This window comes from Nanorana parkeri, unplaced genomic scaffold (assembly GCF_000935625.1).
Source record: "Nanorana parkeri isolate BGI_ZX_2015 unplaced genomic scaffold, ASM93562v1 scaffold3696, whole genome shotgun sequence".
NCBI lineage: Eukaryota > Metazoa > Chordata > Amphibia > Anura > Dicroglossidae > Nanorana > Nanorana parkeri.
Window position 1 is genome coordinate 2,328 of NW_017309964.1, and position 24,230 is coordinate 26,557.

Here is a 24,230-nt window from a genome sequence, read left to right on the forward strand (position 1 = left end):
CATGGATACTAGTGGGTATATTTTTATCATGTGGATCATGTCATTTTTTAATAAATAAATGTTATTTTACTGTGTAATTTTGTCATCATAAAAGCCCCATCTATCTCCTTTTTTTGTTGTTGTTATATAATCAGTATCTAGACTGGTTACAGTCCAGGTATTTCTAAATTGAATAGCGACATTTTAGAGGGCGCTACACATGTTTATTGCCTCCCCCCATTATCTAGTTAAAAAGTTCCTCCAGTCTTTAAACTAGGGATGCACCGATACCGATACTACTATTGATATCGGTGCCGATACCGAGTATTTGGGCGAGTACTCGTACTCGCCAAAATGCTCCGATGCCTAGCACGAGTACTTCCTGTATCAGGAAGCCGGGCAGCGTGTCATTACACGTTGCCCAGATGAGGGAGCATGGAGCCGGCCAATAAGAAGGCAGGATGTTGTGTCATTACACAGACCCGGCTTCCTGATTGGCCTGCCAGATGGACAGACTTTCTTGTTAATCGGGAAGCCGGGTGGCGAGTCTTTACACGCTGCCCAGCTTCCTGGCTAATCAGGAAGCCAGGTGGCGAGTCATTAACCGCCACCTGGGTTCCTGAATGGGACTTCCATTACTCGGTAATTGGTATCGGCTCGTACTCGGTACCAAAATAACGGTATCAGTGCATCCCTACTTTAAACTGTTTACTCCCACAAAAGTGCGGCACCTTCCCCATTTAGATGCAGCCCATCTCTGCTATAGAGCCGCTAACCGACTGAGAAGTCAGCCCAGTTCTCTATGAACCCAAAGCCCTCTTTTCGACACAATTTCCGCAGCCAATTGTTCAGTTCTCTCAACTCCTGTTGTCTCTCTGGAGTGGCTCGTGGCAAAAGCAGTATCTAAGAAAATACTACCGTGGAGGTCCTTTTCTTCAACCTATCACCTAAGTCTTTAAACTTGCTTTTTAGGACACTCCTCCAATTTTTTCATTGGTGCCGATGTGTACAATGACAGCTGATTCATGCCCAACCACATCCAGTAACCTTTCCATCCGCTCTGCAATGTGTTGAACACCACCCCTCTCACCACTCCACTCAATTGCTCTGCCTTTGCTATTGCTCTGTTCCGATCACCGCACAGCACACCCCACTTGTGGATTCACTACTCAGATTGCAAACCTCTTTTCCTACATACCGAGTGTCCCCATGTCCTTTGCAGTGACCTTAAAGTGAATCATTTGGCACCAAGCTCGCTGTATAGACCATTTATGTATTTATACATAGTGATCATGTCCCACCTTAATCACCTCTTCTCAAGAGAGAACAAATTTAATTCAGATAATCTTTCCTCATAGCTGAGCTCTTCCATGCCTCTTATCAGTTTAGTTGCCCTTGGAGCAAATTGAAACATGCTTAAAAGGGTTTTTTTTCCTTCCTCTGGATCAACTGTGGGTAACTGTTTACAGGAAAGACAGAGAGCTTCTAATCATGAAATGACCTGTATGTATTTTATAATCATAAAACCATTAAAAACACTTACATGTTCTTAGTACATGCCAACATTATATACAAGCGCCTAATATCACTACTGAGTAAAATTACAAGGCTCAATTTCAACTTCACATGCTCTTGAGGAAGTTGTTTAACGGTGAATAGCCTAGTGCGAAGTCTGATGATATCATCATGCTGGAGAACATTTACATGCAAAGACCCTCTCTCTGAGGTTCGGTGAAGCCGAACCTTGAAAATTTGCTCGGTTGTGGATATTAAACTATTGTATAGAGAGCTGGCATGAACTATGAGCATGTAAGTGGTTTTAATAGTTTTCCGATTTATGACAGGCTTGCAAATCTGAAAGTACAGTGGCCTGGCCAGGATGCAATCTGTCCCCTTTATAAAGGTAGTTTCTGGTACCAAGCACTCTCCCAGTGTTATATGCAGGACTGAACTGTCATTTTGAGGAGGGGAGAACTTGTGTGGGGAAGTGAGCTGATTGGGATTTGTGAGGTGCCTGGAGGGATGTCTTTGGGAAGGTGAGCTGACAAAGAGGTATGTGTATTGGGTGAGTAGTGAGATTGTAGGGGGGTGGTATAAAAGTTGAAAATCTGGTGGAATGTGGCCAGGAACATAGAAAGAGCTAGGCCTTTACGGTGGTCTTCTGTAGCCTCTATGCAGCCACTTTCAGTCTACCATGCCTGCTAGTTGCCTGGTTGTTAGACTGGTACTGTACGGTACTGTGAATCACTGTCCAGAAAGTATGCAGATTAGGAAAATCTAAGACAAGTAAAAAGTCCTCACTTACATGACAGCTAGGCAACCAGCATTTTCAGAAGGCGAGCTCAGCAATGGCTTAGTAAGGGGGTTCAAACATAATAATGGCTAGGGCCAGGTGTGATGCGACTCCAACTCTGGTAAAAAGAGAAACAGATAACTAAAAAACTTGTCCACTAGATGGCATAGGAACTCCATAAACGTAACTATAAAATAGAAGATAATGCATATATAAAAACAGTATACAATAGAATCAACAATTTATAAAAAAGGAAAAAATTCAAATATGTATTCTATATTGGAAACTGACTATAACATTATTACAATTAAAAAAGAGCCAAAGAATAAAAGATGTATGTAAAAATACAAGAGGTACATAGTACATAACACAGGACTGCAGAGCCCAAGGTGGTGAGCTCCTATAAAGCTACTGACCAAGCCTGGGGGTCCAGGTGTAACCAGCCTACCACACACACTAGGTATAACCTACCACGCATGCCATCCTGAATAAAGGCACAAATGCATTGAGGTGTGTGTGTGTAGATGCTGCTCTAAAATCTTCACTGTTACGTGTGTAGATGCTGCTCTAAAATCTTCACTGTTACGTGTGTAGATGCTGCTCTAAAATCTTCACTGTTACGTGTGTAGATGCTGCTCTAAAATCTTCACTGTTGTGAAGTGTGTGTGTGTGTGTGTGTGTGTGTGTGTGTGTGTTAACCTGTAACCCTTTATGTTATGGTCTCTTCGAAAGGTACCTAAATTATTTTTGAATGATTCAATACTCCCTGCTGATACCACCGATTGTGGAATAGTTTCACAATTTTACCGCTCTAACAGAAAAGAACATGAAAAACATTAATTGCCTCACTTTTACCTTTAAATTTAGCAACCTTGTCTCATAGCTGTGGTCCTCCGGCTCCTTTATCAGTTTTGTTGCCCTTCTATGGAGTCTCTCCAGCCCATAAATTGCAGCTTGTGTATTAAGTGTTTATGTGGTACTGTGTCAAATGCTTTTTCAAAATCCAGGCACACTACGTCTACTGCCTTTCCTCCATCTAGGTTTTCTACTCACCTTCTCAAACAATGTTAGTGCGTTGATCTTGTTGGAAATACAACAAACAGCATACACTGATTTGTATTACTGACATTCAGGGATGTAATATTATCTTTTGAGCTATAGATGGTAGTATACTCCAATGATAGTGTATAGTGCTTATTCATCTATTGTATACAGGAAGTTGTATCTGTTATGTTTCCTGCACGATGCTGTATACACAGATGTAATGCCATTATAAGCAAGTAAAACTTAATGCAGCATTCCTCAAGATATCAGTGCTTCATCTAAACACATAACCAACAGGTCTGACAAGAATGGTCCTTCATATGTCCATGTGTACTGTTGCTTATTATACCAATGCCATGAACAAAATCCCCTAAATAGTCCTTTATCATTCCCTTAAACAATTTGCATACTATAGATGTTAGAGATGTTAAACTGACTGGTCTGTAGTTCCCTGGTTGGCATCTTGAACCTTTTTAGAATATTGGTACTACTGGGTGCAGGTTACCTGGTCCAAACAATTTACTCATATCAAGTTTCTCTAGTGTCTGTTGAACCCCGGCTACTGTCAACCACTGTGGTATCTTACGCACTAAGCTACTCACATTATTATTATATCCATTAAACCTGTCTTTTTCTTGCGTGTATACTTAGTAGAAAAATGAATGTAATGCCTCAGCCTTCTCCCTGTCGTTTGTGATTAATCTCCTGCCCCTGTCTTTTATAGGGTTGCCACCTTTTCTTCAAGCGAAACCCAAACACTCTAGCAACCCGCTGACATTTTTTTGGGAGAATGAGTCATGGCTTATTCATATGTAAATAGAGCCACCTATTCGTATGTAATTATCACAGTTGAGACTATTTTCAGTGGGGGGCCAGTAGCCCCTATCTTAATTTTGGTTGCCCCTGTCTGTCTGGCATCTTGTGTCGAGGTTTCTGCTGCCATGAAACCCGGACACAGCATTCAAAACCCGGACTGTCCGCGTGAATCCTGAACAGGTGGCAACCCTAGTCTTTTATTGGGCCTACCTGCTCTTTTCTTACTATTTTACTGTTTATATATTGGAAGAAGTTTTGGGGGTTTCTCTTTACTGACTGTGGTGATATGTTTTTTTGTAATCTATTTTAGGTTCCCTAATTGCACATTTACATCTCCTATTGCATTCTTTGTAGCTCTGGAATGCCAATGCAGTCCCCTCCATCTTATATTTTTTAAATACCAGTGTCACGTACCTTTTCGGAGCTTGAAGTGACGAGGGAGGCCTCTCTTGCAACTCCGGTCCCAAGACCCCTAGGTAATGGAACAGGGAGCAGAGGGCACAGAGGGGAAAAAGTGCTTGAAGAACCAAGCAGAAATACAGAACCAGGCAGCAGACGGATTCGTAGTGGGGAACAGGCCGAGGTAAAAACCGGGAGTACAGCGGGGTACAAGAACAGCAGGCAGAAGAAGTGTCAGGAACAATCTGAGGTCAAGGAGCAGGAGAACAACAGACGGGTCAGGATTGCTGGGTCAACAAACTGGAACACAGGAACAATATGCTGGATACTTGATAGCTGACAATCATCCAGCACTGAACAATGGGGAGACACAGTTTAAATAGCCCGTCTGGTGCCAGAATCTGTAGTGAGCACACACACGCATCTATGCAGAGACGCGCACCAGGCCTGACTCCATGGGTCAAACCATGTGTATGCACATGCGCAGATGCTCGCGCATCACTACCATTAGGAGCTCTTCGACGGGCTTCTTGACATTGCCCCCTCCCGAGGGGCAGCCTCTGGATGCCCATTCAGATCCTTTTCCCAGGATGTTTCAGGAAGAAAGCACGTACCAAACGCTTGGCATGGATGTTATCCTCGGGTTCCCAGGAATTGTCTCCTTGCTGGCCCGTATCCTTTCCATTTTATCAAATAATTCATCTTTTGACCTCATTTTCGACAGTCCAGAATTGATTCCATTTCAAATTCTTCCTCCCCATCACGAATAACAAGGGCTGCAGGTTCAATACTTCATCCACTGAAAGAGTTAGGCACATCAGGTTTCAGCAGGGAAACATGAAACACAGGGTGAATCTTATACGTTGCAGGAAGTTTTAATTTAAAGGCATCTGAGTTTATTTTCTTTTCCACTGGAAACGGCCCCACAAACCTGGGACCCAGTTTCTTTGGGCAAGTGTGGCGTCCCGAGGCTGGGTGACACCCGGAGCGGTTACCGAGTGTCACCCCGCCGACGCGCCACTGCGCATGACGTCACCACGTGCGTGCGCGATGACATCATCGCACACGCGCGGCACTCTTCTGATACCTCCTGGCGGCCATCTTGGTGATGGACGCAGGCAGAGAGAGGAGGGGAGAGTCACCCGGCGGGATAAGGTATGCCGTTGGGTCCCCTCCTCTCTCTCCTGATACTGTCGGGAGTTCGGTCCATGACCGAGCGCCCAACTTTTCAGAGGGTGGTGACACCAAAATGACCCGGGTGTGGCCCGCACCCCCCGCACTCCCCTTGTGACGCTACTGAGGGCAAGCCAGTTTAAGGTTAACTGCGGACAACCATACACGATCTCCAGGTTTTAGGTCCAACTCCCCTCTTCTCTTTTTATTGAAAGCTTTTCAGCAGCAGATGGAACAGCCTTGAGTCAGGGCCAGATTAAGAGCATCACGGGCCTTGTGTGTGAAGGATTTTGCTGGGCCTTTTTATGTAAATGTCGACGGTCACCAGTGCACTCTTGCTCCAGTCCGGGCTGTGATTTGTGGTCTCTTTAAAGCTTGGAGTCAGTGGTGGAGCACCAGGGCCTGGTTGCAGCTGTGAGCCTGGTAGATCTGCCACTGACTCCAAGTTGTACAGGGACTACAAATCCCAGCATTACATTAGAAAGCAATGAGGGCTTTAGGCGGACAGTGCGGGCACTGGGTGGTCAGTGAGGGCTTTGGGTGGTAAATGCAGGCTCTGGGTGGTAAGTGTGGGCTCTGGGTGGTCAGTGCGGGATCTGGGTGTTCAGTGCGGGATCTGGGTGGTCAGTGTGGTGGTCAGTGCGGGCTTTGAGCAGTCAGTGTGAGTTCTGGGTGCTCAGTAGAGGCTCTGGGTGACTCAGTGCGGGCTTTGGGTGGTCAGTGTGGGCTCCGGGCGGTCAGTAAGGGCTTTGGGAGATCAGTCCAGGCTCCGGGTGGTCAGTGTGGGCTCTAGGTAGTCAGTGCAGGGCCCAGGCAGACATTGCGGGGCCCGGGCAGTCATTGCGGGGCCCGGGCGGTCATTGCGGGCTTTGGGCGGCTTAATCTTCCCCTTTGTTTACATTCAGGAGCACAGCTGTCAAAGCTTTCATTTTGCAGCCGGTATTCTTCGGAAGCGGTTGGGACTCTTTTTATTTCGGCGAATCGCCGGGCATCATTCATCGTGATTGACGTTGGATTACATCACTGGATGACGGGATTCACCATAGATTGCATGCACTTTTTTTTATACATTAAATGAATTGTCAAAATGTTTTAGTTTTTTTTGTTCAACTAAAGGATTTTTTCAAAGTTATGGTGTGTTTACTTTTTTTTACTCTTTGGTGAATGAGTAGGGGTAACAACTACCCCTTACTCATTCTCAAGTGGGGGTGCCAAGGGTCCGGTGAATTGGGGGAGGAACCGCACACTGGTTTTTTAATTAACCCCTTCATGACAGTTTGTTTGTTAATGACTGGCGCACTTTTTACATTTTTGATGTGTGATTCTTCTACAGCAGTAATATACTTTCTTACTAAGTGCACCCACACATATTAAATAATATTTTTTAGAGGACAGATAGGGATATATATTTAGACACACATGTGTGATATGACGCCTCACTTAGTATGAATAAAATGTAAAAAGAATTAGGAAAAAACTTTTTTTTTTAAAAACACTTTTTCCCCAGTTTTGATCATTTAAAAAAAAAAAGAAAAATAGTACAGTTAAAAAATGCATTAAAGTATACTAATTTTTTGTCCTTTATTTGGAAACACCTCAAATGCCTAGGATTTCAGAATTTTTTCTGTACTTCTAAGCCTAAAACTGAAAGCTAATGTTTACATTTTTTTCTCTAAAAGCTAACAGTGGTCACCAATAGGGATGAGCCGAACACCCCCGTGTTCGGTTCTTACTCGAACGTTCGAACATGGAAAAAGTTCTAATTCGAACTTAGAACTCAATGCAAGTCTATGGGGGTAGAACTCAGAAAATTAAATGTCCCCATTTTGAAGCCTTATATGCAATTAATTGGCCATAAAAAGTGTATGGGGATCCGGGTACTGCCCTGGGGGACATGTATCAATGAAAAAAACACTTTTAAAAAATAAAATTTTTAAAGGAGCAGTGATTTAACATCACTTAAAATGAAACATTAAAAATAAAAAATTCCTTTATATATGGTGCCTGGGGGGTCCCCTTTCACTGACCGTAAAGTGGCGCATCTGTATGATGTATAGAACCTGCTGAAACAAAAATGACATTTTTATACATTTTATTGATATAATGTAGAGATATAAGGCAGAGTTCTATATAAACCACGCTAGAACATGCTATGTTCGAGTCGAACCTATGTTCGAGTCGAACATGCAGCCCTTAGTCACCAAGTTAGACACGTGGCATACAATGTCACTGTCACTAAGTGTAACACTTAGTGACAGCAACATGCTTTGAACATCGCTGACATGAGGGGGTTAAATAAAAAAAATGAACCCCTTAGGGTGAAAAACAAATCTAGTATAAAAATATATTTACATATAATTTATTTATATTTTTTTTACACTTTTTAAACTTTTTTTAAATTTTAATAACTGACAGGGAGAGAAGGGGGGACATGACAAGCCAGTGTTTGTACTGGCTTGTCAATTATATCAAGCAGTCATTGTGAATGGATGTCACTATGACTGCTTGATAATCTAAATACATTTTTGGTTATTAATAGTCTGCTCCAAACTCAGGAAAAGCCAATAATAACCTTAGTTACACTGATCCTGACCTGCAGAATGTCAGATGTCACTGAAGACTTCTGATCATTGTGGCTGCTTGCCACAACGATCAGAAGCCTGAAACAGGCAGCTTTCGGCTTTTGCTGAATGATTCTACTGTATGCTGAATCATTTAGAACATGCCAGTACACATCAGGATTTGCTAATCCCGATGTGTATGGCTGCCTAACAGTGATAGGAAGCGCGGTTTACGCCGCACTTCCTATCACTGTCAGATACCTGATCACTAAAAGCAATTGCGTGTCTGAAAATGCTTAAAACTTTCATTAATGGATGCCTTGTTAGTGAACATAACTGCTGATCTCGGTGGTTACCACCATTCAGGAGCCCTGAATAGCTGCTGTATTGTGTACGTGAGCAGTCATTTGGGCACTTAGAGACGGGGGCACTTAGAGACGGGGACGTTCAGTGTACGTCTCCGGTCATTAAGGGGTTAATAATAACATTTGGTAAATGTTTTTTTTTAACTGTTCACATTCCACAGAAAAAACAGCATGTGGTTCCCCCTGTAAGTCATACCAGGACCTTTAGGTCTAGTAGGAATGCTAGGGGGGACCCCAACGCCAAAAAAAAAAAGCATAGGTTCCCCCCTAAAATCCCTTACCAGACCCTTGATCTGAGCAGCAGCATGGTAGGGCAGGAAGGGAGCATTGGGAGGGTGCTTTTACAGGGGGGACCCACCCACTGCCTGATGTCAATTACAGAGGAGGACTTTCTCTCTCAGGTCCTCTCCTCTGTAGGAGCAATAGCCATTCTACTATTGGCTATTTTAAATTGCAATAGCGGAATGACTATTGCTCCGCCCACTGTCTTCTGTTAATCAGCAGAAGAGCGGGTCTAAGAGATAACTTTCTCTCTCAGGTCCACTTCTCTGCGGATTGACATCACTTTGTCATAGTGTCAAAAATTTGTGCTGTTTTTTTTGCAAATAAAGGACTTTTTCTACGGTGTTGTCTGTTTATTTATTATTATTTTTTACTGTATTTCATGAATGAGTAGGGGAACTACCCCTTACTCATTCACAAGGGGGGGGCAGCATCTGGGTGCCCTCTTTATGAAAGGGGGCACCCAGATGTAGATGAGCTTATTTCAGCCGTACACTGACTAAAATCAGCCATACATCGGCTTGCTGCAGCTGGCTTCGGGTCGGCCTAATATGGTAAGCATGTTCAGCCGACCCGAAGTGCAGAAGGAGTTCGATTCAGCCGATCCAACATCTGGATCGGCTGAGCCGAACCTCCGGCAGGCTACTCGCTGCTGTTCGGCCTATTCTCATAGATGCCGAACAGCAGTGAGTGAATAGCCGGCAATAGCCAGAAGGGGACCTGATGGACAACTGCCGGTTCCCCTCTGCTGATTGACAGCAAGCAGTGGGCGGGTGCAATAGCTAGTTTGCTATTGGCTATTGCAAAGTGAAATAGCCAATAGGAATCTAGCTATGCATTCCTATGCTGGCTTTTCTTTTGTTCTGACTGAGGGCGGCCGGCGGCCCCATGTCAGAAAAAAAAACAATCGATCGAGCAGAGTAAACCTTTCCGGGAGAAAGGGTTTCTCTCCTGGGTGGTCGGGAGCCGTATTAGACTCCCAGAGCGTCCGGGAGAGTAATGACAGATCAGCGCCCCTGGTTACCAAGTACACACTGAGAACCAGGAGAGGCCGTTGTGATATCTTAGCGGCCCTGCCAGGTTCTCAGTGTGAAATGACAGATGGCGTCCCTGGTTACCTGGTAACCAGGGACGCTGATCTCTCTGCAAGTGGCCGGAGCAAGCCGTGAGATGACGGCTGGCTCCGCCCAGCTGTCAGAAGCAGTCTGTCTGCTTCTTCTGTTCGGCCATCTTCGGCTTTCACCTGGGCTCAGTCGAGCCGAATCATATGCCTTTGGCTCGACTGAGCCGCTCAGCCAACTTCGGGAGCTGTACGGGCCATAGTGAATCTACTGAACCGAAGGGATCCTGGTGCCGAAGCTAGCCGAATGATCAGCCGAAGCTACAGCTAGATCCATCGGCAGCTTAGTGAATAGACCCCTTTGTGTGTGTGACTGGAAGCAGAGGGTAGAGGATGAACCCTGAGGTGCTACCATACCAAATGTAAGGACACTACTCTAAGCAATAACACTGCAGGTCCCTGTCTGGATATGTGGCATACAGTTTTTATGGAATTAATGTATCTGGCCATTTATGGACATACTGGCAATCTGTGTTTTCCTGCCTGCATATAAGGAGCTCATCTGCTCACACAAGCTAAGTAAATAAGACTCTGCTCATTACCACTCTGTTTGGAGGTATTCATTAAAAGGACCGAAAAGAGGGGAAACACTACAGGGAGACTTCTAGGGGGGCTCCTCATGTGAAAGGGGAAACTCAAACGTGAAAGCGGGAGGTCTAATAAAGGGGGAACTCTGATGCGAAGAGGGGTCTCTCAAAGGAAGGTGGGCTCCCTGATGTGAAGTGGGAACTCTGATGTGAATGGGGAACTCTAATCTGAAACAGGGGGACTCTGATGTGAAACGGGAAAGGGGGTTCTCATGTGAAAGGGAGAGACTTCTGATGTGAAACCGGCTCCTGATATGAAGGGTGGACGCTGATGTACAGAGGGAGACTCTAATGTGAAGGGGGCTCCTGATCTGATAGCGGGACTCTGATGTGAAGGGGGGTTCCTGATATGAAGTGGGGACTCCCACTGCTGCACCAAACCCATTAAATACAGTTTGGTGTGGCACAATACGCATGCCACTATTAGCCCTCCCTCTATTCCATCCTCTGTCCCTTATTTTGACAGATTAAACATGGCACCCCTGGTAATAACACAATTTCACTTGCAATGGAATGTTATTTGGAAAGGGCGATCCATTGCTGCATGGATTACAACCTTGACTGCTGAGAAGTATGCAGCAGTCAAGGTTGCTCTGTGTTATAAACTACTTGCCTTGGGGGAATAGAAGAAAAAAAAATGGTTTATTACAATTTTCACCAGCCCATCAGATTAACACTCAGATCTCATAAAAACATAATTAGAAATGACTAAAGTGGTTTCAGCCTTAATTCAATATGAAGGAAGGAAGGAAACTGCTAAATAGAAAAGTCAAAGCATCAGCCCAGTTTGTAACCTTGAATCAGCAATAGGGCCTGTTAAAACTGTGACCTAAAAAGAAGTAGGAAGGGTCCATCAGGAAGGAGTGGGTTGGCGAATGCACTGTAGCTGGTATTTAAAAGTATGGCTGTGTATTAGGGATTTTTAGCTATTGAAGTTTGCAGTTGTCACCACACCAAAACTGTGAAAGCAGCCAAAGGTAGGAAACATGTGTGCAGTGTTCATGTGCTTACCAAACGGGTTATTTGTTGGTTCATTGTATACAGCAACGTGTGTACATGTCTGCCAACTGTATGTTGTGTTTCACTGTATAGACCTGTTTTTAGACCTCAAAACACTGTGCGAAAATGGGGGGGTCGTCTTATACGCCGGGTTTACTGTATGTAGCTTTGGCTTCATACAGTATACCGCGCTGAGCCAATCACGGCAGGCTTCGATTGTCTCAGCACGGTATACTGTATGTAGCTAAAGGACGGAAGATGGAGGACGCTGCGGGGATCGTGGACAAGGTAAGAGACCGTAATCCCGAGTGTGGCTCGGGGTTACCACTTCTGGTACTGAAAATTAACCCCGGGCCACACACGGGAATACCGCCATGGAGGTTAGTGGGTGCATTTAAACATTATTTTGGGCTATACTTGTCTTATACGACGAGTATAGCCCAAAACCTGTATTTTAGCACAAAAAGTAGGGGGTCGTCTTATACACCGGCAAATACGGGACATATATATATTAATAGTAAAGTAGGGGTATACACTACACCCATATGTAATGATCAATCTGAATGCACAATCCAGATGCCACCAGCAGCTAACAATGTGTGTGCAGTCAGAATGGGTATGCGGTGCATTCCAACGTGCAAATTGTCAATATCACAAAAAACAAGGGTCAGAAATTAGTATATACAAATAAACTTTATTTATCAAAACATTATGTCTTTTTAAAACTTTGCACTATTGTCATCCACTCCTCCTTGTTGGGTTTTGACATCACAACATCATGAAGGACATCCCATATGGCACAGCATGTTTCTTTGATGATGTTGCTTGCTGTCGATTTACCAATCATGAAGGCATAGTGCAGACTGACCAATGGCTGTCCAGTTGATAAATACCTAAAGATATGAAAATAAAAGCAAAATGCCCCAGGGCCCCATCGCGTTACATACACGCTGACCAATTAGCCTTTCTGATTCCATGCGTAGAGATGCGTAGGTAAGTCACGTCAATGACAATGCTTATGAGGGTAATGTTTGACATAACATGTAGAGAATAATATCTTGCACCTACTAATAATGTATTCTTTCCTAATGACAGCACCGACAGTAGCTGGGTGCCTACTCAGAGGCAGGAAGAGGAGGAGGAGGAGACTGCCACACAGGCGACTGAGCCGTGCGCCTCCACTGGGACACAGAGTCCACCCCCACCGAATCCAACTCCACCTACAACAACCCCCACAACGTCTGCTGCCCCACCATCCCTGGCACCTGCCGCAGGCGTACAATTCTGAGGCCCCGTAGGCAGAGGGTTGTACGAGAGGAGGACAGGCTGATCGATGCACTGGAGGCCATGTCCCATCCCGTCCCCAAGCTTGGAGGAAAAAAATGGAAAAGGTGCATAGTAGTCAACAATCAGACCTACGTGACGCACTAACAATACACATATGTAGGAGAGTTACAAATGCCATACCTCACCCGGCTAACACAAACACACACGGGGCACAACCTGCACCAGCACAACGCACAGGGCACATGGCAAGAACACATACAGTCACAGCACATCGCACATGATTATGTGTGGAGTGATGTTAGTCAACTTACCGCAAAGTGATGATCAGTCTTTCCACTGGTGCAATGCTGTCTCTCATAAATGTGTCCTGCCGTTCCAAAGGGATGGACACCAACCCCAGTAGCTCATCAAAACTGTAGAAAAAAAAAGTGAGGGTTAACACTATAGCAATTAAGCAATGAAATGGTGCTTTAAAAGAGCATATGGGCCATGTAATCCGTTAAAAATATACCAGCTTTGTGTTTTAAACATAAATTTTACTCACATATACATACATGAAAAACAGGTTGATTTTATGGTAACTTTATCTTCTATGTTATCCATCAATCTATGATATCATATGGGACACAACAACAATAAGCATTGCACATGTACTAACCTGTTTATGGACATGCATGTGTACGCAAAGAAGTGCAGTGTTTAAATGTGACTTGCGTGCAGTGTTTTCATGTAACATGCGTGCATTGTTTTCATGTAACATGCGTGCAGTGTTTTCATGTGCCATATGTGCATGCTATGCATGCTAAGATTTAGGAAGTCTTTTTCATTGGACGCATACATAAAGACCGGAATTCTTTTTCATTGGACGCCTCTGTAGTCGCTCAAAAACGCGCGTACGTCGCACGTTTTCTAGTGTGCAAAAACGCTTCACAATACGCTCCAAAAACGTCGGGGGGAAAACGTGGGTAAAACGCCCAGGTGTGAACCCAGCCTTACTGCTTTGAGAAATGTACAATTCAATATTTATCTATAATTACATTGAGAATCAGTCACAAAGATTCGTGCTAAGTGTAACACGCATAGTTTCTTATATCTCTGAAAAGTGTAAAATGCCCCCCATTTACGTACATGGTACAGACACCTCCGTGAATCTGTCTGACACTGACATAGCTGGTGAAATTACTACAAAATTACATTTACAAAAAAACTGTCATTTTACGTAATTCTGTTATCATTTCTATTATCATGAGAAATGAAACTCTTATAAAAAAATATTTCTTAAAATGTAGAATATCAATAAGCATGTGTTTTCATAATATGTGTTAGAAGCAAATTATATAAATGATTATCAGATTTTGTGAATCTGACTTTCAGCTGTCAATGACAAGAACATATGCTAAAAATAACTATGTGAATTTAGTTTGTGTGTGCCTAAACACAGAAAACTAGTGCAGCGCCCACCCCCTAAGGAGCCGCTATATATTAATTAGGTTCTCCTACCTGTTTGCAAGCCACCAGCCCTTTTCCTTAGTTCCAGCAACACCAACACTTTTGGACAGAACAGTCTCGAGTCGTAGGGCCTTTTTGGTATTTATTGCTCAGTAGTAATTAGGGAGAGGGTTAGGGTTGCAGGATACCTGAGTAACACAAATAGAGGACAGTGTCTTCACTATTAGCAACAGTAGTAACAGGTAGCAACAGATCATATGAGAGCAACCAGTGATAGGTAGTAGCACCAGAGAACAGCCAGCAACAGTCCAAGACTCTGAAGGAGAACAGTCACAGGACTTACAGTGCACCAACTGGCTTCTCTTCTGTATAATATTTGAGTGTAGGGCGAGTGATCTCTTACAGGGTCCAGACGGCAGCTCTCACCAGCTCCTCTGCCACACTCCTCAATAAACAGATTCTCAGTAGCATCTTAGGCCCCCAGCATCTGCCACATGCTGACCTCCTCCCAGGGAGAAGCCCCAGGGGAGAGAAAGAGTTCTGGAAGGGGTTTCCAAATATTTATCACCTTCCTCCAGTCATACCTCTGAGTGAGCATGCTCAGGGATTGGTCAGAGTCAGATGCATTTTCATAATCTGAGGATTGATCCTCCAACACTGTATACTGAGGCCCCAAACTAGCAACAGGTATAATCAAACAATCAGTGTGTTTTTCACTAACTCCATAATTTTCCTTTAACCTCCCTGGCGGTATGATTTTAAATTTTTTTCATGTCATTTTTCGATCTATTTTTTTTTCCAAACAGTTTTCGTCTGTCGTTTTTTTTTTCATTTTGAATATGCCACCGGTTCCGCCCCCCTGCGATGCGTACGCACGCAAGGGACGGAACCCAGAAGACGGAAGCCGGCATCGGCCGCAGAACACAACGCGGCTCGAGGGACAAGGTAAGTAAATGCTATTTCGGGGTTACCGCTTATGGTATGGAAAAGTAACCCCGAGCTACACTCGTGAATACCACCAGGGAGGTTAATAACTCCAGAGTTCTGGAGCAAATATGATTGGGAATTTCCCTAAATGTTGGTTAAACGCCCACTCTCCTTGAAAATATTTGGAGGAATTTATTAAAACTGCAGAAAGAATCTGGAGCAGTTGCCCATGGCTTATCTCTTTAATTTGTTCAGTTAAGATTTGAAAATGAAAGAGAGAAGCTGATTGGTTGCCACGCACAGCTGCTTCAGATTTTGTCTGCTCCAGTTTTGATAAATTCCTCTCATAGTTTTCTGTTAACTGTGTAGTGTTATTTAAATGAGTTGTTGTCAGATTGTATTTAGTCTGATACTGATCTATAGGTAATGCTCATTTGGTTTCCCCTAAGCAATCTGTTATCATTTGCATCTGCCTGCTGCTGGTGTATCCTTGCCACAGAACAGAGCAACCAATAATAGATTGCTATGAATATCTATGTCCCCCTGGCCAATCACTAGGAGGTTTGTGGCCATTGGTGCATGCTGGGAGAGGACATAAATATTTAGGGCAGACCATATGAGGTTCCCTTTCACCCCCCGCGCCCTGCCTGGGAGAAGGCTGCTACTGACTGTCTGATTTGGCTAGGCCTGAATCCTAGGAGGCCAAGCCATGTGCTAACACTGAGGCCTGTGTCTGGGGGCACAGTGACTGATACCAAGGATGAGAATGACAGAGTAACTTAAACAGGTGTGGAGAGCGAGAGAAGTGATCCACTGCTATGACTGCAGAGTATGTTCCTGAATAGACGGGTGACTTCTGATTCAAGTACTGCTTAGCCAGGTGCTCTAAACACAGATTGCCCTATTTGGCTTAAAGGTTCTAGTCTGTGATACCAGGAGATATTTTGTTCTTGAATTTAAAGGAGTTGACACCATCCTGGATGTTCCTAGCCCTAACCCTCCCTTTCCCTGAAGTTCTACAATAAAGTTCCTTCAGCATCATATCTACAGTCTGGATCTCAGCTTTATCGCCCGCCACAGAAAAGTGGTAAGTGCTATTGAGGCAGCCAAAGGCAGCCAAGCTACCAAAATCCCTAGACAGGCTATCCTGCGGCTCCTTTGGGGGTGTGCGCTAAAACTGTATTAATTATTACTTGTTACTCGATTATTAATGATAGTACTCAGTATATCAATTACTTTTTTATTTTACATAACTTTATTCATATTTTTTCAACATTCATATGCAAACCAAGCTGTCCAGCAAAGGTGGCAGTTACAGGGATTGAAACAAACTATTACACTCCTGAGAGTGCTTACATGGTCACCTTTTTTTTTTTTTTTTTTAAATAAATTCTTTATTTTCAAAGTTTCAAGTTTCATACAAAGGAACAATATGCATAAAGATCAAAATCATCATTGCACTTACTCATCTTTCTGTATGTACTTTTGGTCATATGATAGCAAGCTTGAAAACTAAGAGGCAGTACATCCCTGAGAAATGCACCTGACAAAAATTCCCTTTCACCTTGTTTTGTCAGTAACTCCTGCCTTAATTCCCGGAATGACCAGAGCATAAATTACGAAAGAAAAAATAGAAAGGTGAAGAAAGAGACAAAAGTAGATGGTCACCTTTTTAATATGGTTTAAACTTTTTTTTCCAAAAGGAATTTTTTTTTCTGTAACTGCTTAAAAACTGTATGTTTAATGAATATTTTCCCTCGCTTGCTATATGTGATGCAAACCCTTCCTATAGATATTCCAACATCCTTTTTGAAACGTGTTCGCTCCATCTTCAGCGCTTTCCTATTTCCAGAGTGGCAGCACCAATCCAGTTCACTTAGCCCTACTCATAGATTGGTGCTGCCACTCTGAGTCCAAACTGTGGGTTCGTCTAGAACAGACTTTCTGTGAATTCCCCTTGCAGAACCTACCATGGCTTTACTCGGTCCCGCCACTTTCGACTTGGACTAATCCTATGATTAGAGCGACTGAAGACTATTGTACCAATCTTTCGTTTGGCCCGAGTTTCCTCCTTACTGTCTCCTCTGACACCGGTGCTTGGCAACCCAACCTTTTCACCGGGTCTCAGGAGAACTAGTCCAGAGATTGTCAATTGAAAATGTATACAGATTGCTGCACTTCACTACTGAGGGTAGGTTAATGTCGACACTGAAACTTGTGCGCTTGATGCAGCTGTATCATTATTTACGTTCTCTTAAAGACCCTGCTCATGGGACCTCTCACACAGCTTGAACAGGCCTATCACAATGCATAGCCCCTGAGACATACCTTGCAAGCCATGGTTTCACTCTTAAATGACTGGTCGGATCGCCCACCACCTAAATTTCTTCAGCTCTGGGAAACTGACCTGACACTTCGTTTCTCATCGACCCAAAGAAATAAGATCCTGTTTTTTGCCCATAAATCTTCAATTTCAAGCAGAATACAGGAATTGCTCGACTCCTTGCTACATGTTTTCTGGGACTGTCCACTTTTGCAACCTTTTTGGCGAGGCATTAGGGACGTTACTTTGAAAGACACGGGCTCAGCCATTGAGTTGGATCCTGCACTCTTTCTGCTTCACCTCTCGATCCCTTCTATTAAGTTGTACAAATCCTCTCTCTTGATTCATTTACTCAATGCCGCACAGGTTTGCATTACCTTTACATGGAAATCCCGAGATACTCCCTCAGTAACCATGTGGATCAATAAGGTAAACAAACTTATGCTTACCTGACAGCGTCGCTCCATGACAGATTTGATACATTTTTGGTCACCTGGCTTCCCTGGATTGACTTTACCGAATCTTCTGCTTTTGGTTAGGCAGCTGGTACTTGATTCTTATGTGTTCCTGGTACAGGATTGACCCGTGCCTTCTGGTATGGGTTGGTTAATGGCAAGCCCCTCACCCGGATGGACACTCTGTTTCTTCTTCTTCTTCTCTTCTCATTTTCTTATGATTGTTTCAGCCTTTTCTCTCCCCTCTGCTCACCTCATTCCCCTTTTCTCCTCCTGCGTTCTCCTTTTACCCTCCCCCTCTTTTTCTTCACTCTACATGATTGCACTAGTGTTCATTTTTCTTTATGGTTTCTCTTCCTCTGTTATAATTTAAAAATCAGATGGGTTGGGTATGCACATTGTCTTCATCATCGAGCATATTTCAAGCTTGACCTTCCTGCATGAGACTAGACGTATCTGTTGGATCGAATTACTTGCTTACAACTGTCACGTTTTGTGGCCTCATTGCAATTTGATAATTTGGACATTGTTTTGTACTATTTCGCTGTATTTCTATACAAATGTCTGTATTTACTCACTTGCCCTCCTATAAATAAAGTATTATATAAAAAACAAAAACTGTATTGTTGATCTAAAAAATGCTGACGAACGCTGCAGCAATTTCAATGCAAGACAAAGAGCACTGTCATCCTGCTGTAGCAAGTTTATAAACAGCAGATCTACCAGCAGATCAAAAGCCAGTAAAACTATCTACAGAGGGGAGTTATATTTATATGACAGATTGCATCATATATGTCTGTCCTTCAAACCATAGTTTTACTTTAATAACGCCAGGTGTGTGCTGGTGTGTGCCAACAAAATTCTAATAATTTACCAGGAAATTGTTAGTATGTAGACCGCCTTTGCTGACCTCTCCTTTTGAAAAAAATCTAGTTCCCTGGTTGTCATGCTGATTCATTGGCCTTTGGAACAGGCACGCAGAGCAGACATTCTGAATTTGCTCTGACTTCACTGGATGCATATTTGTTTCATTTTTAGAAGCAGCTCAGAAATTACAGCTTTTAGATTTCTCTCACTACAGGTTGAGATGAGCTGTACCTAAAACATATACAGTATGTTGATTTTGGCACTGGCGGAACTACCAGGGTCGCAGCGGTCGCAATTGCGACCGGGCCCTGGCGTTCCACCACTTGGGGGGGGGCCCAGCGAAGAAGAAGAGGGCCCCCCCAGAGAGTGCCGCTCCTTCCCTGCCAGACTCCGCCGGGATGCATTGCCGTCCGCACACACTCGCTGCTTTTCTCCTATCTGCCTCCTAGCTCCAGAGTCTCAGAGAGAGCAGATTGATCTCTCTGAGACTTCGGAGCGATGAGTCATCTGCAGCGTCCTGTCAGTGGGAGGCGGAGCTTGCCGCCTGTTGGAGTCCTGGCCGGGCTGAGCACTGCAGGCCGCAGCGCTGTTTGTGGAGTTAAGATGGCAGTGTGTAGTGTTCGTTCTCCCCCTCCCCTCTCCTGCTTGTATTGTCATCTAAAACAAACTATTGCTCTTATACAATCACTAGAAATTCATATGATTGTATAAGAATGAGCAATTACAGTGACCCTCTGCACCCGTCCTGACACCCTCTGCACTCCTCCTGAGACCTTCCACACCCCTCCTGGGACATTCCGCACCCCTCATGACACCCACCGCACCCCTCCAGAGACCTTCCACACCCCTCATGACACCCTCTGTACCCCTCCTGAGACCGTCCGCACCCCTCCCGGGACATTCCGCTACCCCTCCTGAGTCATTATGCCAAAGGCATGGATTATGAAATGTGATATTATCTAATATGGGCGTGTTAATGTTGTGCTTTTTTTTTTTTTTTAAAGGAATGGCTTTCAGAACAAAATGTACCTGATTTATACTTTCACAATATTAATAGCACATGATCCTGGAGTTTTTTTATTTTTTGAATAATTCCTTTCTGATGTTTCAAGAAGCCCTGTGGCCTCTGTGCTCTGCTCCTGACTAAACCCTGAAGATTTCCACGCTTTGAGATTCCAGAGGATGGGGTGAAAATACATCTCAGGAAATGCCTAAGAATAAGGTCTATATATTCCTTTAGCATGTCATTTTAAACAGCGAATCCTGTCATTTCTGCGGGCCTTTCAGCATATGGTATCCTGACATAGCTAAGATTCATGTGCACAAAGTCCACTCCTGTGGCTCTATTTATTAAACAGCCACCTTTACCTCACAGAACATAAGCATTCATCCTGCCATGTAAGTTCACAATTCTGATTTATCTAAAGAACCTGGCAGTTATTAGATATATGAGAGTCTGGTTTTCAGGATAGAGTGATATTATGTTAAAGCAGAACTCTGTCTTGTTAAACCATCCCCACACCACACTGTGGACCTAGTTCATTTTTTCTGAAGTCTTCTGGCCAGTCAGATAAAGTCTTTGGTTCTTCTTCCTCTTCTCTCTGTAGCGGCACTGGGTGGTCTTCAATACTGTAGAGAGTGTTGCTGACACTATGAAATCAGCCAAGCGCTTTCCATTATTGTATTGCGAGTCCAGATCAACACAGTGATGTACCACCAGGAAGCCAGTCCATGACAGGCTGGACTTACGAGAAATGGTTTGAATGAAGTTGGCTCCCCCACGTCCTTCCCCATACCCTCGGCCCCGCAGCAGAGTACGCACCCGCCAAGTTGGCAATATACCGGCTATCAGGCCGCGCCTCCCCCTGGATACCGCAATGCCTAGACGCTGTCTATCTTCCCCAAGACACGGCGCTCAGGAACACCTGTCACATGTCACTCTAATGGATGGAACCTCGCCACCTATTCATGACCATTTAGATCGAGGTAAAAGATATAGGAACCAGTGAGGGAATTAGAGCCCAGTTATTGCGCTACCTGGTTACAGTGAATTGTCTTCTCCTCTTCATAAACATATAGCACTACTTTTCCTTACACTGAGACCAAAGACCGGCTGCGACTTACGGTTCACTCCGCTTCCCCTTGTGTACACCTTTTTGTTTATGTCTATTTGTATTTGTTAAAAACCTGTTAAATAAAAGAATTTATAAAAAAAAGAATGAAGTTGGCTGTCATCCAACCCTGAAGAGGACCAGCAGCTGGTGGTACAGGGGTTTCAGTGGTGGACAGTGCTGGAGGCTAGGTAGGTGCAGCGTTTGTATCTTTTCATTTGAAAGCAACTCTTCTTATGCCAAAGCTACATCATGGTGGTGCAGTATTTTGCATCTACCATGACACTGCTGTGACACTGGGGTAAAAAGAGTTATGAATTGGTGCTGGCCTATACTTGATATGATCAGATTCCCTCAGGTAGCTGGGCACTTACACTCATCCTCTTTATTTTATTTCAAATGTCAGCTTATTCAGGTGACTTACTTCCTGAGTCTCAGTTAGTACGGACAGTATGAGTCTCAGTTAGTACTGACAGTATGGTAGTTTGCTGGGGAAAACAAAAAATGCAGGTTTTAAGCCACATGGATGTTTTTGGTGGCCTTTTGCAGCTCTGGGGTGTAGAGCTCACCTGACCTTCCATGCCAGCTATGAGGTACAGACCTCACCTGACCTCCCATCCCAGCTACTGGGTACAGAGCTCACCTGACCTCCTATCCCAGTTTGTGGTACAGAGCTCACTTGACTTCTCATCCTGGCTTTGAGGTACAGAGCTTACCTGACCTCTGGCCCTGTGATCCTCCCGCCACTACCCGCCATGATTCTGCCCGTGCAATCGCACCTGTTCGCGATTAAAAACCTGAGTTACTTTACTGTTTTGTTTATTTAAAAGGGGATGTTATCTTTATGGTTTAGGCCTGTCTTGTCTTAGTGTGAAAAGTTTGCTCTTTCATCCCATGCATCTGTTATCACTTTTATATCTGCCCAACAGGAAGTGATGGCAAGACAGGAAGTGGGGCAAGACAGGAAACCACCATCACTTCAACATTGCCAGCTAACAAAACACATTAATACAATAATCTATTACCACCGGAGTGAACTTTATCCTGCATTGCTCAGTGATCAATGCCCAATAAAGTTACTATGATTCTCATGCGTGCTTATTTACAGGGACAACATCATATTATCTCCAGCGGTTGATCAGGCGCACTAGAGAGAACAAACGCACATTCCTTTCATATAGGCAGATATGTATCTTAAATAATACTATGTACTCAAAGCAAGTTGTATACACGCCAAACCAATAAATCCGCACATCGCGCAGGGGCCCTAGCCAGCGTCCATACATTCGCCAAGAAGACACTGCTCCGCCACGCATAAGATATCTACTCCAATGGTTTACTCTTAGTGGGGATTTAAACCGGGTCACGCTCCAATTGGGAGTGACGCAGCAAACCCTGACACGGAGAGACATAATGACAAAATATTACAATAATAGCAAATGGGCTCCTGACAGACTGCAGGTGAACCTATTTTCCCCATCCAGCACTCTCTGTTCCAAACCTTATTACTACTTTTTATCTCCTAATATGCTTTCTCAAACACTTTCTCTACCACAGCCGTGTCTTCTCTTCTTGATGTTTCTTTCCTTTACTCCTCTTCTCCACCCAACAGATTATGTATTTCATCCTCTCTCCGGCCCTCTTCCTATTACTCCACTCACCACCTGCTGCTCATTTTGAATCCACATGCTAGACATTGCGGCATGTGCATGCATATAAAACTTGCTGCCATCTCACTTGCCTTATGCTCCTGCTTTAATGTTCACCCCCACAACCTGCTCTCTCACACTCTCATTTCCAATCCCTTTCTTTCGAGAACTCTCTTCTCATGTGCCCTTTGGAATGCCCGCTCTGTCTGCAACAAGCTCACTGCTGTCCATGATCTTCTTCTCTCCAACTCCTTTAAAATGCTTGCTGTTGCTGAAACCTGCCTTCAGTAAGCTGACTCTACCACTCCTGCTGGCCTCCACTGGACTCACCCAGACCCAGTGGACAAAAAGGAAGTAGAGGTGGAATCTTTCTATCCCCACAACGCACTTTTCAAGTTCTGAATTCACCTCCTATAAGAGACTTACCGCTCCGCCTCCTCTCCTGCACCTTCACGCTGTTCCTCCCTCTTAGCCGGTTTAAGTGGAGAAAATCAATTGCCCGGCGTTCACGCAATAGAGCAGGCCTCTCTTCACACCGCTTCCCTGCTCAGTAACCGTTCAGTGTACCATCCTGGCTGGGGATTCTTTTGACCACTCCGCTCTTCCTTTGACCACATCCTGATTAGGCATCTCTCCTGGATTGCCATACCCTGCAACAACCTGATCCCATCATCTACTCCTGGATTAAGCATTGGGACTGCAGAGAATCTAGTGGAGCAAGCAGCTAAGTACCAGCATTTACTACCTTCTTTGATGTGGGATCGTTGGACCTTTCTCAGCTACAGCTTTACTTAGCGAAACAACGAAAGAAGGAGCGCTACAACCCTGGAATACTGGGTGTTTAACAGTTAAACAGTTCAAAGATACAGTGTAACTATTGATGCAGACTCACTTTTGGACGGACGAGGTGGTATCTTGCCGTTAATTGTCAGCACGGCACGCAGGGCGGAATCTGTGGCTCGTCTGTGTGGGAGTGAGCTCCGGGCTGTGGGGCTTCTGTTCAGTCCATGGATGTTGGAAGGTGAATCTTGTGGCCGGATGACCAGTTGAGGCGAAGTACATTGTGCGTGTAGTGGGACGCTCACCGTCAGGTGCAATGAGAGCAGAGCTGGCCAGGCTGCCACTCGTCGGCTGATCGGGAGCAGGAGCACATTACATAGCAACTATCAACTCTGGACCTTGCCTCTCAGCTATCACCCATAGCATTTTCTCCTACTTCCACCAACCACAAGGCAGCTTTGGAACGATCTGCGGTGTGTCTCTGGTGTCGTACATGCCTTATTGGACTTCCTTATTGCTCACCTGTGTTGAAGTGAAGTAACTTCCTCGAATGTATTTATGGAACCTAGGCTGGTGAACTGTTGACTATTGATAATCGCATGTGTTAGCCTGGCTACTCCTGTGTTGTTACACATCCATTTTATTGGTGCCATGTTGTGTCTTGGAGTCATTACCAGCCTTCCTCTTAAGTAAATCCACTCTCTTAGATATCCATAGCTGAGATTCATATTAAGACATCTAATATCAGAGGGGTATCAGGTTAT

At 44.3% G+C, this 24,230-nt stretch overlaps 1 long non-coding RNA gene across 1 annotated transcript; it reads right to left on the reverse strand.

The window, feature by feature from the left end:
* Positions 1 to 19,582: 19,582 nt before the first annotated feature.
* LOC108803407 lies at positions 19,583 to 22,931 on the reverse strand. Its single transcript, XR_001942281.1, has 3 exons — positions 22,857 to 22,931; positions 19,782 to 19,784; positions 19,583 to 19,593 (listed from the first exon to the last, which is right to left on the reverse strand). It is a non-coding gene; the product is annotated as an uncharacterized LOC108803407 (long non-coding RNA).
* Positions 22,932 to 24,230: the final 1,299 nt, after the last annotated feature.